Source organism: Mus caroli, chromosome 4, assembly GCF_900094665.2.
Source record: "Mus caroli chromosome 4, CAROLI_EIJ_v1.1, whole genome shotgun sequence".
Lineage (NCBI taxonomy): Eukaryota > Metazoa > Chordata > Mammalia > Rodentia > Muridae > Mus > Mus caroli.
The window spans coordinates 142,717,058-142,732,230 of NC_034573.1; positions in this window are offsets into that span (position 1 = coordinate 142,717,058).

The window sequence follows — 15,173 nt, forward strand, 5'->3', positions numbered from 1 at the left end:
AGAGAAAGAGGGAGAGAGAGGGAGAGAGAGAGAAAGAGGGAGAGAGAGAGGGAGAGAGAGAGAGAGGGAGAGAGAAAGAAGAGAAGAGAAGAGAAGAGAAGAGAAGAGAAGAGAAGAGAAGAGAAGAGAAGAGAACTAGAGACTGATCATGAACACATGGAGAGGAGGGGGAAGGGAATAGAGACTGGAGGGGGGAAGGGAAGAGCCCAGAGGGCAAGAGAGAAACAAAAGAACAAAAGAGCAAGAGAAGGAAGAGGGCGCAAGCAGTCCCTTTTATATTGAGTCAGTCAGCCCTACCTGGCGTTTGCCAGGTAACTGTTGGGTGGAACTTAGACAGAATGCTAACATTATCCTATGCCCAATGCTGGCCCATGAGGGAGACTGATACTTACCAGGAAGCCCGGGTCAGGTGGGGCATGCTGGGCTGATGTCAGAAGCTACAGGTGTGCCTAGAGGAGAGCAGTTGACAAGGCACTATGCTGGACTCTAAAGTGTGAGACCAAGAAAGAAAACAGTGTAAGCAGGGCTTCAGATGGAAGAAGCCAAAAAGACAGAGAATTCCAGTGCAGTGTGAAGATCAGGGGGGTCTCAGGTGCAGGGTAGGAAGGATGCAGAACCCAGAGGGGGTGCACTGTGGGCAGCTGTGGAGGGATGGGACCAGGTAGTAAGTGACCTGGATTCTCAGTGTACTAGGACCATGTTTCCTGACTGACAATTGGTGGCTCTGCTGGAGACAGTGTGTGTTCTTACTAGCTCATGCAAATATCGTAAGCGTCTGAAGCGTCTGACGAAGGTCTCTGGGAGGCCGCCGAGTCTCCTCCAGATGTTTCTGCAGCATTGAAATTGGGGCCAAATGGAAAGTCTGAGCGGAGGATGCTGGCAGTGCCTTCACACAAGCACGGTGCAGGCAGAAGATGAAGATAGCCTCATGGTTCTCAGGTCTCAGAGGAACGAGAATCATGAGGTGGATCTGAGACACTGCATTAGATGTCTGTCTGCAGAGAGCCAAGCTGAGCAGATGCATGTGGAGCAGGTGTGTGCCTCTGCCACCAGTGAGCCTCGGAGTAGCACGAGCAAGCATTCTGGGCAGGTGGCCTTACAAATTGTCGAAGGACAGGATGCCAAGGGACTGTCAGCTAGGTCTGAGGGTGCTGGCAACTTGCTTGAGGGGACAGCCTGCTCAGTGCTAAGCTCAGAGCTCCCTTCTCCAATGGCATGTATTTTTCCTACCCTATCTTCTTGGATGGGAAAGTGGGAGGGATGTTGCTTCCTCTCTGGGCAGAGGACCGATGGCTGCTATCTGAGGAGTAGCTCTCTGGTCCCAAGGTCCTTGTGGCTTTTGGGGACAGGCACAATTTTCCTTTTGCTTTTCCTTTCCTCCCTTGCTTCCTTTCCCCTCCCCCTTATTCTCTGGGTTAGTAGCCTGGAAACTTTCAAACTTCTGCCACATGAAGTCCCACAAAGTTCCCATGAGGGACTCATAAAGTCTCACACGGTTCCATAAAGTCACCCTTTAAGTTCCTAAAAGGTTCCATGAGGTCTCCATGAGGTCCCTGTGAGGCACCCATGAAGTCTGCACAGGACACCACCCCTACAGGGTGCTCAGAGGTCCCCATGAGGTTCTGTAGTCTCTATTAGCAGAGGTGAAGACACCAGCATTTTACTGGGGGAGGGGCATGTTCCTGCAGGAGTTGGCTTGTGCTAGGTTAATCCTATAGTGGGAGGTCCCTGAAAACGTCACCGGTGGCTCTCCTGACACTTCACATGGGGATCATCTGTCTTCATTATGAGAAGTCTCCAACCCCATTGAACATCCATCTTTAGGCTGGATTCTCCCTTGTGTATCCAGAGAACTCATTGTGAGATTGGGCTTCTAAGGAGTTTTCTGAGGCCTCTGCAGCATGAGCCACCAGGAAGAGCCCAGTGTTCTCTGCAGACTGGGGACTTTTTGGCTGCCAGCTCAGAGATAACCAAACCTCTTCACTCTCTTCCCTCGCTGATGTCTCAGGGAAGGACTGAACTCTCTTGAGCAAGGACTCTTGACCAGGAAAGCGAGGCCTGTTCTAGTTTGCAGGGGTGGAGAGTGAGGGCCTCTGAGCCCAGGATTTGCTGCTGTGCTGGGCAAGGAAGCCTAGGCAAGAGTCTCATTGGGTCCTGAGAGGCATCAGAGTGTGAGTTCATTCTTCGGATGCATGGGCCGGGCTGAGGACGCCTTTTAGGACCAGTTTCCACCTGGATGAGTGTGTTCTGTCTCCTGCTCCCCCACCCCCAACCCCCAGTGAACAGTTACCCTTCAGCCCCTCCTCTGTGGTCAGGGACTCTAACTTCAAAAGCATCACAGTATGTGAAACAGAGGGTCCGTACACTCATGCACTCATTCAACAAACATTTATTGTGGACCTACTATGTGTCACATGCTATTCTAGGCTATGGGAAACTAGAAATAAAAGGTGTAGTGTGGTGGTGGTGGTGGGGCAGGTGAAACACAACAGATGTCTAGACAGTCGGATTTAGAGTTGGCCAGACTGTCCTTGATATTGGGGCCATCTCCCTGTCTACATCTGACCAATTTTCATACCAGGTCTGAGTTAAGTTGCTCACTGGGTGTATGCAGACTGGCATAGCTTGTAGATGAGATGCTATATGTGATGTGCTTAGCTGGGAATGGTGACATAGGCAGCATGGTGCTGCCAGGGCAGAGGAAAAGGCTCTCTTGCTGCAGGGCCGGGGTTGAGTGGGGCCATGCTGGGAGGGTAAGGAGCATATGAAATAATCCATTTTCCTCCCTGGGTAGAACTTTGGAGTCTCCGGTCTGGACTCCGTCACTTCCAGAATCCTGCTGGCTGGGTTGCTATCGAAGGGTTCATAAAGCCTGCTGCTGGTTCTGGTACCTGAACCCTTGGCCCTGGGCTGCAGCTTGGCCTTAGTCATCAATTGCAAAGAATAGAAGAGAGGAGGTGATCCCACCGTTGTGGTGGCACCGTGGACCTGGAGGACCTGACAAGCAGACTTGAACAAGCAGACTTGTGGACAGATGTGGCCTGTTCTACTTATGGGGACAGTATCTGAGATAGACTCACAGAAGCCGACTGGAGTGGCAGCTGTGGGGTGGGGCAGTTATTTTCCCATGGGGTGGAGTTTCTGTTCATATAAAGTGAGTCCCAGAAGTCGGCTCCAACCTGGGGTTTGCTGCCAATGAAATCACATTAGCCATTTTAATATGTGTTGAGAGATTAGGCATCACATTAGGTGTTGAGTGCCCCCTATACTCAAACAAGCACACAGACACACAACACACACACACACACAGACAAGCATACACACATTTACACATAGGCATACACACATGCACGCAGACACAGAACACATGCACATAGACAGGCACATACACATGCACTCAGATAGGCACACACACATGCATACACAAACATAAAGCATACAACACACACACATGCATAAGACATTCAACACACACACACAGACACACACATGTACACTCATACATATATGCACACACATAAATAACATATACAACATATGCATACAGTCACACAGTGTACACACATGCATACATGCACACATGCATGCACAAGGCACACAACACATGCACACAGATGGGCACACACACTGTACACCCACACGCAGACAAATGCAGTGCAGACAAATTCAGTGACGCACAGACAGCAGACACGTGTGCACATTTACTTAAACCCCATGTAACTTTGGGAGTGATGGCTGCCTTCCTCATACTGGATATGACGTCAGTAAAAGTTGTGAGACCCAAGCGGCATCGCTTGTGTAGACCTCAGCAGATAAAGAAAAACTCAGGGTGTATGGTCAAGGGCTCTTGTTCCAAAGCACCAGACACAACCCTCCTGTTTTGACAGTAAACTTCACCCCAGGTGCCTTCACTCACCCAGTTTCCTTCAGTAGGCTCCTGCCTTGGTGTACTTTGGCACACAGGCACTATCTGGAGAACTTCTCTGACAGACTGGTCAACAGCAGTGCACATCGGTCTCTGGGCCCCTCAAGATGTATACACGGTATGCAACCCCGCCAAGGTTTCTCAGTGCTTAGAGATCAAATCTAGGGCCCTTTGCATGGGGAGTAAGCCCTCCACCACCAAGCTACACCCTTGCACTGTTTTACTGAGTCAGGTCTCTCTTGGCGCAGGGCTGAGATCACGTCTGCCATTTTTGTGCTGGGTCACGGGCCAGGACCACGTTGCACATAACTGTCATAGCAGCTGCTATAACATTGCATCTCAGGCAAAGGAGAAGAAGGTGTACCCTCAGCCCCCTTGGCTGCATGCCTACCTCAGCACGTGCTGAGGGCCAGGATCCACACCAGGCCACAGGCCATCTGGTTAAGTATGGTGGGATCTTGACTTAGGGATGGTTGACTCTACTCTTGTTGCTCACAGCTGAGTCCATGTTGGGAGATCTGGGGATCACAGAGCAGCCTTCCTGCACCTACCTCCTCTGTCCCAATGGCCCCCACTGACTCTTGCTTGGTGTGACTGCAGCCAACACATGAGATCTGATGAGCCAGGTGCAGATTCAGGTGTACCTACCTAGAGAGGAAAGTACTGGGTGTGTCCTAGTTAGGGTTTTATTGCTGTGAACAGACTCCGTGACCAAGGCAACTCTTATAAGAACAATGCTTAATTGGGGCTGGCATACAGGTTCAGAGGTTCAGTCCATCATCATCAAGGTGGGAACATGGTAGCATCCAGACAGGCATGGTGCAGGAGGAGCTGAGAGTTCTACATCTTCATCTGAAGGCTGCTAACATAAGACTGGCTTCCAGGCAGCTAGGATGAGGGTCTTAAGCCCATGCCCACAGTGCCACATGTACTCCAAGAGGGTCATACCTACTCCAACAGGGCCACACCTTCTAGTCCTGCCACTCCCTAGGCCAAGCATATATAAACCATCACAGATTGGGAGGGTACTCTCACCTAGCCTGGCCACCTGGCCCAAGCCACATGAACAAACTAAAGAGCAGGGACAGACTTCACAGAGGACCTCTGTGGTGTGATGAATGGCTGTGAAGCAGCTCTGAGCTCCCTCCAGTTGTAGCCTGTGACCACAGGTGAGGATTACAACTATGGAAAGCAATTCTCCTGAGACTTTGGAGGCCAGAGTCCATTAAAGCATGGCAGGATTGGCTCTCTCTGAAGGCTCTGGGGGAGGCTCACCCTACTTCTGCCAGATCCTGGTGGCTATGGGCAGTCTTCTGCCTCTCGATCCATCATTCCAGTATCTACCTCTGTCTTCGTTCGTCTGGCCTCTTCAACTGCTTTCACCTCTGAATCTCAAATGGTGCCTGTCTAAAGGATGCTGGGGCTGGGCTCTGTGGCCCACCAGGATAATCTAGATGACCAACAAGATCCTTGACTCAGTTAAAACAGAAACAGTTCTGAGTATTGGGAGCAGCTGTTCAGTGCACCTCAAAATGTGTGGAACCCTTCCAGCTGAGCCTGAGGCTGCCTGTAGCTTTGTGCTTATTGGATAGGTTGTTTCTAGACATTGTATGTGGCTCTGAAGGTCATGGCCTTCCTCTTCCTGTTGGTTACACTCTTCACATTGACCCAACTGGGAGCACTGGGGAAGCAGAGCCTGATCCTATGCAGAGGCGGCGGGCACCCACAGAGCATGCTCAGTTTACACTCAGCCCTGGCAGGTGGTGGGGCAAACTGAGGTGCTCAGAGGTGGGGCATGAGTTGCTGGCTCTGGCTGATTATCTGACCTTACTGTGTGGACCTGAGGATGCAGGTCAGAGAGTTAGCTTGGGGGACAGCTTGGGCTAACCAATGGCGCTGATCCATCTGCAGTGGCACAGTACAGGTCTCAATATTGGGAGGGGGAGCCAGTGAATCCAGTGGGAACTCCCTCTGTCTGCAAACAGCTTGTGTGCCCAGCATGCCCCTGCAGTTCCTTCTTCCCGAATAGTGGACAAACGTGTCTGGTGTCTCTACTGTCAACAGAGGGTTTTAGGAAGGCAGGTAGCCTCTCGGTGGGCTGCTGATGGAGTGAAAGATTTTACCAGGATGTGCCGTGGGGAGGGCCGGCTGGCTTCCAGCCGGATGTGTCTGTGTCCGTTTGGTTCCATTTTCTATCTCATTTTCGGGATTTAATGCTGATTACCAGACAGGTATGGCAGAAGGAAGAGAATAATTTTCTTTGCAGCAGGAGACTAGAGCTTCCAGCGACTCCTGCTTGGTATCTCCTGTGCGTTGGGAGGAGGAGCCAGGCCTCTGGCCGGCAGGAGTTTTGTCCACAGTTGGATGGACATGTGTTTCTAGCACTTCATCAGAGGGATTTTGCTGGGTTACTCCCTCAAAGCGAAGACGGAGAAACAGCTTTGGACCTGGTGTTTCTGGGCTGCTTCCCTGTGTGTGACACTCACGCCTGTCATTCCTTCCTTCCTTCCTCCCTCCCTTCCTTCCTTCCTTCCTTCTCTCCTTCATCTTTCTCTTCTTTCTCCTCTTCTGAGGATTCTCATCTTCTCTTCCCCCATGTCTCCTCCTTTTCTTCCCTGGCTGGCCACTTTCTCCCACAAGATACTCTGTAATGTGTGTTTTGTTTGTAAGTCAAGTTGGCAAAGCTCTCTAGGGCTGGAGCCCACCCGAGCTACTTATCGGTATGTTGCCAGTGACTGCTGGCTCTCTCAGAGCAACGTGAATTCAGCAATTACAGGAAGGAAGAACTTGGGGCTAAGTCAGATCAGGTCTGGGTCTGAACCTGCTAGAGGCATACACCAATCTGGGGCCAGTTTTCAGCCCCCCTAGAGGCCTCTTTTCTCCTGCCTGCCCAGCACTGGCTCATGATCTCTGTGTTCCTTCACGCAGGAGCTCCTTCAAGGTTCCACACAATGCCCACCCTGCCGAGCACAGAACACACAGCTTTTCTCCGTTATGTAACAAGCCCGATTTGGGATCTCCACAGGAATCTCTTCTTCTTGAGAGCCATTATGTCTTTAGGGGTCAAAATGCCCTCTATCCGGGATGCCCTGTCACCTGCCCTGTGCTCAAATTTAGCTTCAGTGCTCTGTGAAGCCGCTGTCGGTTACCAGTCTGCAAGCGCCATTGCTGAAAGAAAGCATCCACAAGGGCCGAGTTCAGGGGACAGCGGAAACCCTATGAGCCCAAGCAGATAAAGGAAAGGACATGCTCAGAATGGATTCAGCTTTTGAGAATCTGGTCACCTGAACTTCCTCATGGCTGCACACCTCCGTGGGGAGGCAAGGCCGGGCAGGAGTAGGGGGAGACCCTGTTGAGCCAAACAGAGCTGAGTGGGCCCTGCCCTCCAGAATCTCATGTACAGGGGTGGGGGCAGGGGCAGGAGGGGGAGGGGGAACGAACAGGGGCGGGGGNGGGGGGGCGAGCAGGGGCCAGGGCGGGGCCAGGAGCGGGGGCGGGGCAGGGGCAGAGGCTGTTTAATGAGCAGCAGCACAGTGAAGCAGCTGGGTGAAGGATGGATCCTCAGAGTCTAGAGGAAAATCAAGCGGGCCCGGGAGCTCTTGATAGAATGCTCACTTCTTGCCTTCATGATTGATGTTTGAGCGGCTGTAGAGTTAAGAGGCTTCCTGCTCCCAGAGAGCAGGTGGTGGTAAGTGGTTGTTATGGGGGAAAGGGAATGGTTAGAACTTTCTAGAAAGATGGCCTGGAGGAGGGGCCTTTGAGATAGCAGTGAAGAAAAAGGAAGTTACATACTCAGCTTTGAAGTTGCTGGGTGATTATCTACCCCCAGCCCAGAGGACTGGGAGCAACCTCCTATCCCTCGCCATCTCTGTCCTCCTCCAGCGTTACCTTGGACTCACCCTTATGACAGATTACAGGTGTAGCCATAGAAGTAAGACTGCACAGGGCCTGAGGAGAGCCAGGTGAAGGAACACCAAGTCTTCCAGAAGTTTGTTCTCTGATGAAGTCTCTAAATTTTTGCATGGAGCATCCTTCGCTTTGATTCTGGTCCAGTGTTCTCATAGGGCAATCGCTTTTTAAAAACCCTCTTTTATGAAGCTATTTATTTGCTTATTTATTTATTTATTTATTTATTTATTTATTTATTTATTTATTTAGAGAATGCTTAAAAACCAGCAGATGGAATTGGATCCATTTGAATTGGAGTTACAGATGGTTGTGAGCTGCCATGTGGGTGCTGAGAACCCAACTTGGGTCTTGTGCAGGAGCGGCAGGCAAGTGCTCTTAACCCTCAGAGCCAACTCTCCTACCCCTAAGCCTCCTTTTGAACCATTTCTGCCCCAGGCAATCAGGAACCCTGGAATGCTCTGTTGACTCCTGTGATCCTTTGATGGATTGGAGGCTGAGCAGCTCTCTGCTGCAGGATCAGGCCTGCAGGTGGCAGAGGCTGGGGATTTAGCAGGAAGAAATATAACTATTCTAATTTCATTCCAACAGCTGGGGAAACGGAAGTCAGTTTTTTCTCCTTTTTATCACTCGCTGCCGCTATTAAACAGCTCCATTTTCCAGCGTGGAGGTACTCAATAAACTTTGTATAAAAGTGAGCAGATGAGCAATAAATAGAGTTTATGAGGACAGAAGAGGGTGGGGGTGGGACCTGGGAGTGGAGGGTGGAGCCTAGGAATGGTGGGGCTGGGCCTGAGAATGGGGGTTGGGTTCTGAGAGTGGGTGGAGGTGGGGTTTGGGAATGAATGGGTGGGATGAGGCTCGGGAGTGAGGGTGGGTTCCGGGAGTGGGTGGGAGTGGGGTCTGGAAGTGGGTGGGATCCGGAAGTTGGGGTGGGGTCTGGAAGTGGGTGGGACTCGACTCGGGAGTTGTGGGGTGGGGCCAGAGAGTGCGTACAACTCAGCAGGGGTAACTAGAGCCTCCTTTACCTCACCTGACATAACTGGGCCAAGATGCTGGGGGGTCTGGGTGTCTCACCAGCTACCCTGTTGTCCTCTGGGCATGTCCGTCTGGGAAGTGACACTGTTATAGTTGTTTTTCACAAAGCACCTTGATGTGTAGCCAAAGAAACTCAAGTCTAGTTTAGTGACCTAGTGAATTTATTGGGAGTCGTTGTTACGGGAGTGTTGGTACAGGGCTGCGGAAATCCATCCAGTCATGGGAGGCAGCTAGGGACCGGCTGAGTGTCTCTGGTGCTCTGGGGAGGATCCAGCAAGATGTCTTAGTGAGTAAAGGTTTTGCTGACAAGCCTGATTGTCTCAGTTCAATCCCCAGGACCTCCATGCTGGGTGGAGAGAACAGGTTCCTACAAGTCATCTCTGACATCCACACGCACACTTTAGTCTGCTCATGTCCTAGTCCATACACAGAAAGTTAAACAGGAGAGAGAGAGAGAGAGAGCCCGAAACAAGAACCATGCCATCTTGTGAGGGCAGAGTGGACCATCCTGGGAAGTCAAACACATGCAGGTTTACATTTGATGGTGTGGTTAGGCATGGGCTGCCTTGGGAAGACTGTGTTTTTCCTGGAGCCACCTCTTGCTGTTTCCCCAAAACATCTTGTCCTGGCTCCTTGCTAATGATCTCTGAGGATGTGGGACGCGTCACTGTCAATAACGGGCGGCTCGGCTAGACTGGACTGGACTGGCATTTAACATGATTCTAATTGACTGTCAGGATGCACCCTCAGCAAGTCTCTCCCTGGCGGCTTCAGGAATTCCATGGCCGACCCAGCGGACCAGTTTCAGGATCTGCTGGCAGAAAAACCGTCTCTGATTTTTGTTTTGAGTTGTAAAAAAAAAATCTGAATAAAAACATCTCTCCATTACTGTCTGATGGAAGATGTGTTGTCTTGTTACACTGATTCCTCTGGGGCTGAATCAAATGTGAAAAACTAACCATTAAGCAGGCTGCCTGTGATGAGGCTGCGGCAGACAGGGGAGTAACAGGCAGCAGTGTGAGGAGGAGTGGGGTGTTTCCAGAGGAGAGGGGTGGGTTCTTGGAAGCCAGGGTGGCTTTTGTCTCCCCTGGCAGCTTTGTAAAAGGGTTCATGTTACAGGCATTGTATTTGTGTGGCTCTCTCTATGTTGGGTAATTAAGGTTCAAAGGATAGGACAATACATGACCTTGAGCTGTAAACATTTTCTGTAAGCTGCTGTCTGTTTCTGTGTGACATTGACAGGTGTGTGTGTTGGGAGGCACAATGAGGACAGACAGAGGAAGGGACAGGAATCTTTCCAGACATCCATCAGTGGTGCCTGGGAGCTTCACCATAAGTCCCTGCGTACTCCTGCAGAATCCTAACCCCCATGCATGGTGCTTTCGTTTGCTTGGTTGGTTGGTTGTATAAAGACACCAAAGGCTTCTATCTCAAAGGACTGGCACTCAGCGTGGGCCATGAAACATTTCAGATTTTTAAGAGGTGGGGCCTCTTGTGAAGTCCTCAACCTCAAAGAGAATTGCAGGACACAATTCTATTTCCCTTCATAGCCATGATGTGAGCAGCTTGCCACGTGCTCCTTCCATGATGGAACTCCACAGGCCCAAAGCAAGAGAAACAGCGGATCACTATCTGAGACCTCTGAAACTGTGAGCCAAAAGAAAACACATACTTCCCTCTGCAGGTTGAGTCCTTAAGACCTGTCAGTGGGACTTAAATCTGTCGACCACATGCAATGTTCACTTACAGGCCACTCAGGCCATGCTGATCCTGAGCTAGGTGCCATGGAAGGTGCCACAGGAAAAGACCCCAGTCCCCACTTCACAGCCAGGCTTCAGCAGGGCAAAAGTCAAATTCAAAGTTCATTGACAAGCAGAATGTTGGGAATTAAGTTGTGAAGTCCGCTGCAATCTTGCTTTGTAAACTGGTTACCCTACTCCCCCTCTTCTGCAGAGTCCTGATAGAGAACGGAGTCCCTAGAGGTTGGGAGGACATCTGGAGGGGAGGAGTGGCCACTCACAGCCCTCCCCCAGGTCTGCAAGCAATCTCAGAGGCAAGAGTGAATTTTGGAGTCTTTGTTACTCAGCACAAGGTAACTGGTGGGGTGCAGGGCTCAGAGCTGAAAGCCAAGTAGACGCTGGATTCTTAGGCAGGAAGGGGCAAGATGGAAGCCCCTGGGGGCCAGCCTTGGAGCTAGAGGAGGAAGAGGACACAGGGGGAAAAAAGCAGGAACATCTACGTTGTTGACCAGAAGGAATTGGCAGGAAACAGACCACAGGCAGACACAGGTTTGGAGGGAGAAAGGGTAGAGGCCCAGGGGGCTGAGTAGAGCTTAGAGACAGGTCACGTGACTTGCTTGTGTCAGTTCCTGGTTCTATCCCTAACACTGGAGAAATGACTCCTGGTTTGTCCCTTTAGGGTCAATGTTTGAGGTCCCCCATGTTCTTCCTGGCTCTGTTCTCTGCTCTGACCTTTGCAGACCCAGAAAAAACTGCTGTGGCTGGACAGAGACGGCCTTCGCCACTCTGGTGTCCAGCTGGGCTCTGTTCTCAGCATCTGGAACTAGACTTTCTTCCTCCACTCAGAAACTGGGTGGGAGAAAACAGATTCTGTCTCCCACATGCCAAACATACAGCCTATCTTCCCAGACCTTCCTCTTCCTGCTCTCCCTTCTCCCACTGTTAGAATGGTCTCTTCACTTCCTCTTTCTTCATCTTGGCATCCCAAAAGAAAGGCCAAGTCTTGTCTTTGCTTTCTTCTGTGATTTCACATAGTCACTCCATTTCCTACACACCTGTGCTGTGACAGGTGCCCTACATGGGTGTTATGGTCTCCACTTGCTCTTGCTTGGGGCAAGTAGCATTCATACCTCCAGTTGGATTCACCTGTGTGTCCAAAGAGCACACATGCCCCAGCTCAGCAATCCATGTCCCTCTGACCTCCAGTCTCATTGTTATTGGGAGCCCTTTTGGGGATCCCAATGGAGAGGACCACTCCGACATATTGTAAAGCCAATTGAGAGCCTTTGGCCTGTAGTATCCTGGATGCAGTATCCTATATCCATCTGGAACTACACTTGACTATTTGGGACCTACATACACTGCTGAGTCTTTAGAGCAATGGGATTTTAAAGCAAGAGCAACATCCTGGTGCCTCACTCCACAGCTGTAGGGGAGGTTTCACAAACTGATAGTGTGACATAAGCTAAGGTAAGTTAGCTGGGGCATCTTGACCTTGCGTTCCTAGAATAGAGTTGGATAATTTTCCACAGGATTCTCCATCAAGGAGGTCAAGTTCTAGTTAAACCTGAAATGGCCTCAGCAAGAAACAAGAAGGAGGAGCCTCCGCGCGATCTTGCCCTGCCATACTATCTCTGTTCCTCCCTTACACTGTCCTTGGAGCTCCTGTCTTGGATGCTTGGGGCTGCAGGCTTCTTAGGGTCCTACCTCTGGGGGTGTGTGGGTTCTGCCCTCACACATGCTACCTGCCCAGCAGAGCTCTGTGGTTCAGCTTCCTTGCCTTGAGTCCTGTTTCTTCCTCTCAGTGATAACTTGAATTTCTCTTCCTCCCTTCCCTCCTTCTCCTCTTTTCTATGCCTTCCCTGACCTCTCTTCCTTCTCAGCTTCTTCTTCTGTCCTTCTGTCCTGGTTAGCTTCGCATGTTGACGTGACACCACCTAGAGTCGTCTATCTGAAGGAGTCTGAATTGAGGGATTGCTAAAATCAGACTGGCCTGTGGCAATGTGTGTGAGAGACTGTCTTGACCAATGATGGATGTGCAAGAGCCCAGCAAACCGTGGGTGGCGCCATTCCTTAGCAAGTAGTGGGGGCTGTTTAAGAAAGCTAGTGAGCATGAGGCCAGGGAGCCTGTAAGCAACTTTTTTCCATGGTTCCTGTTTAAAGTTCCTGCTTGAGGTTTTGCCTTGACTTCCCTCAGTGGTGGAATGTGATCTGGAAATGTGAGCCAAATAAACTCTTCCCTCCCCAGGGTGATTCGTTCGTGGTGTTCATCGCAAGAGCAGAAAAAACCTAGAGCAGTGCCCCTTTCTCCCCTCTTCCCTCCTTACCCTTTGTCCCGTCCTTCTCCCTCTTCTTGCCCCCCTCCCTTGCTCTCCTTCCTTCTCTTGCTCACCCCCACCCAGGTGCTGAGAACAGGAAGTACACAGACGGACCCACAGCTCATCAGGGCTGAGAGAGGTAGGGCAGGAATTGCCCAGCCTCTACCATGGACACACCTGAGGCCTGGCTGGCGCTGCCCCTGTGCAGAACTCCATTGTGACATGCTGAGGAACAGGTTTTCTGTGAAGCCTTGAGATTAGAATGGTTATTATCCTGCAAATGACTATAACTGTCTTTCATAACGGCGGCAGTGTTTGAGATGTGACTAGCCGTGGTCTGCAGGATAATGGTTTTAATAAATGGTGCCTCCAGCAGATGGTTGGGGACACTAGAACCTATTAGTTTGGGACAGGACAATACAGTAATTTCAGTGAGATATAACCCATTCTTCTTCTGGATGCCCCCCCCTCCCAAAGAGTGTAGGCTTGTCATATTTTTCTTAATAGGACATTTTTCCTTATGATAATCTACACATTGTTAATCTGCTTTTTTTTTCAATCATACCTCCCTTTTTCCTCCTTGAAAGCTTTGTCTTTCTGCTTACCACTAGGCAGAGCCAGATATCCAGCAGAGAGACAGAACCTCACCTGTCTAACAGACAAGCATGGCTGGTATTAACATACCCATGGGCACAGGCAGGTGCTGGGCTGCCACAGAGCTGGTGTCCTTACTCAGAGTGCCCAGTGACAAAGGGCGTTCCTCCCTCCTTGGGTGGACAGAGCAGCAGTCCTCTCCTATCTATTTCCTGTCAGAGTTGAAGAGACTTCTAAACAAAGAGGTGAACTCCTACCCAGGAGTCAGGTAGATTTGGTCCTCAAAGAAAGCAGAGAGACAGGAGGCTAAGAACCCTGCAGAGCCTGAGAGAGTTGAAGTTAGTCTAGGGAGTCAGGCCTGAGGTCAGGGCCGAGGAGGGAGGGTGGGCTTCAGGCACTCTTTTAGTGCTTTTGTCAGTCTCAGGCTGGCTATTGTGGTCACATGTAACTCACATCAAGAGAGGCTTCCACTCTTTCTGCCAATGGTTTCTTTTCTATGTGAACCTGGGTGTCTCTTTCTCCATATCCACTCTCCAGCTGGAGGAAAAGCCCTCAGCATATGCTAGAACCAAGATGACAGAAGAGGACTGAGACATTGTCAACAAACTCATGGAGGGGGCCAGGATCCCAAACCTGCACGGGGGCTTCCAGAAGTTAGATTCGCATATGATTCTGTAATCCCACTTCTGGTCATTTACCTAAAAGAACACAAAACCGGAGACTAGCATTTGCAGATGCACGCATTCAAAGCAGCTTTATTCACAGCGGCCAAAAGGTGGAAGCAATCCAGGGCCCATAAATGGATGAATGAATAAACAAAATGCACTTGATCTATACAATTGAATATTTCTCAACCATAAAAAGAATGTAGGCCGATTTGCTCTACAATGTGGTTGGAGCTTGACCACATTGTGCTTTCAGAAAGAAGTCAGAGAGAGAGAAAAAAAAGGACATACTGGTTTCCCATCTGTACTGAGCCAGAAAAGGGGAAACCATAGGACCAAGTGCTGCTTTTGGTTGCTGGCTGAATGGGTGTGCTCCCTCCTGGGATAATGCACGTATACCAGAATATTGCTGGGTGATGTGTCCACAGCACCGTGAAACCAGTAAATGCTGTTCAATTGTACATTTAAAGATAGTTCCGTGTTAACTTGAAGACTCAGCGTAAAGTCCAAATGGAAGGAAACCTGCAACCAAAGAGGAAGAGTGTCTGCAAGAAAGACGGGCCCAGCCGCCAAGCAAGCACAGACTCCTTAAGAGCTGTGAATAAGAAAACTCTAGCCAGAGTCTAATCCTGCACTCAACTGCAAAGGGCATGGTCGCTGCCCTGCTCTGACTAGGAGAAGGTTGAGTCTGGGGAGAGAGAGACCCACTGTGAGAGGGAAAAATGGCTGCCCAGGTAGGCGAGAGCTGAGCTGCAAAACCACAATCCATCAGAGTTCCAGCGGGGGAGGTTTCCAGTGTGGCCCATTTCACAGGACAGAAGCCATTTAGGTCCCACACCCCAGGAGTGGACCAAGGAGAAGCTGGAGCTCAGGAGGGCTGGGGAGGACTCTCTGGCAGTCCTAGCTCATCCATCTGTCACCTCCTTGCCTCCTGCCATGTGAGGATTCCTGCTGGCTTGCTTTGTGTGCTGAAATCCGGAGTGGAAGG